This window comes from Branchiostoma lanceolatum, chromosome 17, assembly GCF_035083965.1.
Source record: "Branchiostoma lanceolatum isolate klBraLanc5 chromosome 17, klBraLanc5.hap2, whole genome shotgun sequence".
NCBI lineage: Eukaryota > Metazoa > Chordata > Leptocardii > Amphioxiformes > Branchiostomatidae > Branchiostoma > Branchiostoma lanceolatum.
The window spans coordinates 1,584,517-1,588,496 of NC_089738.1; the positions used below are offsets into that span (position 1 = coordinate 1,584,517).

Sequence of the window (3,980 nt, forward strand, 5' to 3'; positions counted from 1 at the left end):
GAGATGTGTATCTTTGTTAAAAAAAGAGTGAACAAAGCCATGTAATCACATGTCCTAGGAATTCCCATACCATATTTGGCATGAATACTAGCACACCTGCGCCAGGAATGCAAGATAATTAGATTAACCCAATTTACCAATCAGGTGGTCGCAAGGCTCACAGGCATGCAAGGCCAGGTGCAAGGCACTTGGGGTCAATGACCTTTAGGTCATATGTAGTATTGAAAGTGACAGAAGTGGCAAATATTGTCAAGAAAGCCCAAAATAAATCGTTTTGAATATATGTATGCCAAATATAGGAATGTAGTCCTTTAAATATTTGTTCAAGCCACATATACAGCAAATTTCAGGTCATTCGGTTGAAATACCAGGGCGCAGGAGGCCAAGATATGCTAAAAATAGCCTAAAAACCTCAATAAAATCACTTTCAAGGTCAATATCAAAAAAAGGAAAAAAACGCACATTGGTTTTTGCCTACATTACCTCTGTACCAAATTTCAGGTCATTTGGTCAAAAAAATGACAGAGATGAATCGATTTGAAGATTTGACAGGAGGAGAAGAAGAAGAAGAAACATGAGTAACTAGACTGGCCGTCATTTGCTTTAAGAGCAAATTCAGCATGTTTCGCCCATACTCCTCCTCATGCAAGAAGTGGGCTGTCCCAAAATAACTCCTGGGCAAATCGAAATATCACCTGCATGTTGGAAGGCAACATTTGCGAGAGCATCATACTTTGCCAATCTCCCTCCCGATGCATAAATTGACTGTTCCAGAATCACCCGTGCAAAAACAAAAATTTCAAACTCTTCATATCTTTTTAAACTTGGTGTCATCTGATAGGTATTTGTGAAAGAAACAGAATGTTTTTTGTTTCAACAAAATCGGACATACCGTTAGCGAGTTACGGCCATTCAAAGGTCTGAGAATTAGTCCTCAAATTCTCCGGAATCCGTAAAAACCGTTAAAATGTAATATCTTAAAACTGTCATAACTCAGTAATAATTCACAATAGAAGCACCAAATAAGCTGCATTCTCTTTATTTACAATGATATTAACAAGTCCTTAAAGCTTGTAGCTTTGCCTTCATCGTTTCTTTAGATTTCTCATCTCAAAATATCACCAAAAGTGGGGAAAAAATGGACATGGGCACAGGACATCTTAAATATTTAAGATGTAATAAGATGTGCATCCGCTAATTAAAAATGCAACTTGCATATCTTCCTTATACTTGAAGATACACCAAAAGAAAAAAACGTGGTACACAGAGGTTTAGACACATGCTGATTCCAATTTTAGCCTCAAAAATATAATCTGATCCAGAAATATTGAACTACATGTATTACCCAATGCTATATATTTACATTTGTACACACTGATATCATTCTTTGTACAATCTGCAATATTGGTCCGACAATTCAATATCCAGCATTCATTTCATTTCTTCCCTTTTTTTCACTGCAGGAATTTCGTTTCTTGTTGCAGGGCAGTTGAGTGGCAAAGTACATGTATTTATTGTATTGTACATGTATTATATTTCAATTTTACGGGAATCAGACAACTGGATCATGGAACAGGTGGCCATTGCTTCCCTGGTCTGGAACTATTTCTACAGTTGAATCAACTACAAAAGCTAAATCTACTTTTTGTATGGTTTCTCTATCCAGCTGAGATAACCAAGACACACATGCTGATCACTACAAGGGTAGAAGTTACTGAAGTTCTCTTTCGTTATGTACCAAAACTACAGTTATTTACGGCAAATAGAAATTATATCTAGTCTCGTCTTCTAGTTCACTGGCAGTTCTGTTGGTTCTTCATCACTTTCCTCCTCTTCACTCTCTTCATTCCTGTGTCAAAAGAGAAAACGTCTGTTGAAATTCAAACTATATAATACATGCATGGCAGACACACATTTCAAACAATCTATGATGAGATAAATATGAAACTTGGATACTTAGGTCCTCCATTAGCTACCATACATTTATACTAAGTAGTACTGGTAATTGCATACAATAATAAAGGCTATCATTCATTATAAATGTAACAACTTAATAAACTTAACAGACCAGCATAGTTCTGTCAAGTGAGGTTTATACTTCTACTCATAAAATAAATTACAACGGAAACTACGACTCGAGTAGAGGGCAGCTGGGCATCCCCGCCGCCCCCCTCCCCCTAGCAGTGACGTCAGAAGGTGAGGATAGCAAGTACAGTTTTCTGCATTTTAAGTTTAGATTACGGCACTAGCAAAAAAAAAACAGGAACCAAATGCATCCATAGGGCGTTGAAAATGATTTATAGTAATCATACATGCAACCACTGGCACGAAAATCCACGTATTAAAACGGCAAATTCAAATTATTTGAGCTACCATGCGGCATACAAAAACAACAGTGTTTACCGATAATCATGCGGTCAAATTTGACATAAAAATAACCCAAAACCCACATAAAACTACGTAAAGACTTGGAAAAAGACATTACCTGGCATTTGGGTAATAGAAGTGCCCGTATTTTGGCCCGATGCCGACGTAATCGGCTCCGAACTACAGCGGTCTGTAGCGCCCAGGCTGCCGTCCACCATCTTGCTTCCTTCCCAAAACTGGCACGCAATTTTAAAAGTATCAGCCGATTACGGAGCGGAGCCCACCATGGCTCGAATATATGCGAATTTGGTACCAAAATAACAACAATCTCTTGAATTTTCCAACGATACCAATGTCGAAATTTTTTTTAAAGGGGTACCTCCCTCCGGAATTTCGATTTGAAAAATCAAAATGTGAATATTTTCACCAATGAAAGTCGCACAAGCTGACCACTTACATCATTTTGTAGATCGTAATGCTGGCTACAAATTGGCGACTAGTTTTCTTGTTTACGAGTGACGTAACGATCCGTATTTGGATCGGCGCGAAGCCGGCCCTCCCCAAGTGCGTGACCGGGAAGCGGGTGCACCTGCTCCCGAGGGCGAAATGCGCGTAACCCGATGGGCGATTTCTCGCTTATGGTTGACGGTATTTTAGTAAATCCTTCACAGATATTGAGTTAAGAACCTTCTTTAACTACTGGTATAAAATTATAAGCGATTTTTGACCGTTATGTATCAGATCGTACGCCTTGAATTTGGCGCATTTTTCGGTTTTGACGGGGCCGGAGAACAAATTTCGGGATCTGCGCCACCCCTACTACACTGCGAGACGCCAAGAGCTTCTTACTGCAAAGGCTTGCGTGTTTACCTGCAACATGACCTCAGGTAACCAGAAAAGAACTCATGTTCTTTGGCCAGCAGCAAATGGAACGCCCGGAACCTTAGATAGAACATGGATTCTTGATAGAACATGGAACGGGGACAGCACTTTTGACCCGTTTTTGGTCTGAAAATGGGTCCAAAAGTCCTCCATACGAAGCATTTTGAAGTGATGTACACCAGAAATGTGATTAAAGTCCTGTAGGGACATGTCCCAGGCACCCTTGTGCCGAATTCCAGGCCATTTGCTTGTAATACCAGGGCACAGGAGCCAAAAATATAGAAATTGCCTAAAAATGCCCCAAAAAACCTCCATAAAAATGATTTTAAGGCCTGTTTCAAAACGATTAAAAAAGGGCCTTTGGGTATTCGCCATCTTTACCTCCATGCCAAATTTCAGGTCGGTTGGGTAAGAAATGGCGGAGTAGTAGCCATTTGAAGATTTGTCAGGAGGAGGAGAAGAAGAACCAGACAAATACAATATGTTGAGCCCATACTTATGGGCTCAACATAACAAGATTGGCAATGGAAAAATGACATTGCCATGGCGACGGTTGTTGTTGTGGGTTATGTGTTAATGTATTATGTCTGTGGTACTGTAAATTGCTGTACATATCCGCCGGGATCCGAGGCCATTTCGTGCAGTGACAAGTTGAGTTATATTTCCACTTAATAAGCACCAAATGAGTATAGGTTATGGGGTCACAAACCTGTTACCTGAGTAACCTTTGG

At 39.8% G+C, this 3,980-nt stretch overlaps 1 long non-coding RNA gene across 1 annotated transcript; it reads right to left on the reverse strand.

Annotated features, from left to right (window-relative positions):
• Positions 1 to 1,266: 1,266 nt before the first annotated feature.
• On the reverse strand, positions 1,267 to 3,766 carry LOC136422897 (uncharacterized). The gene is made up of 2 exons (XR_010753682.1): positions 2,486 to 3,766; positions 1,267 to 1,849 (listed from the first exon to the last, which is right to left on the reverse strand). It is a non-coding gene; the product is annotated as an uncharacterized lncRNA (long non-coding RNA).
• Between the last annotated feature and the right edge of the window lie 214 nt (positions 3,767 to 3,980).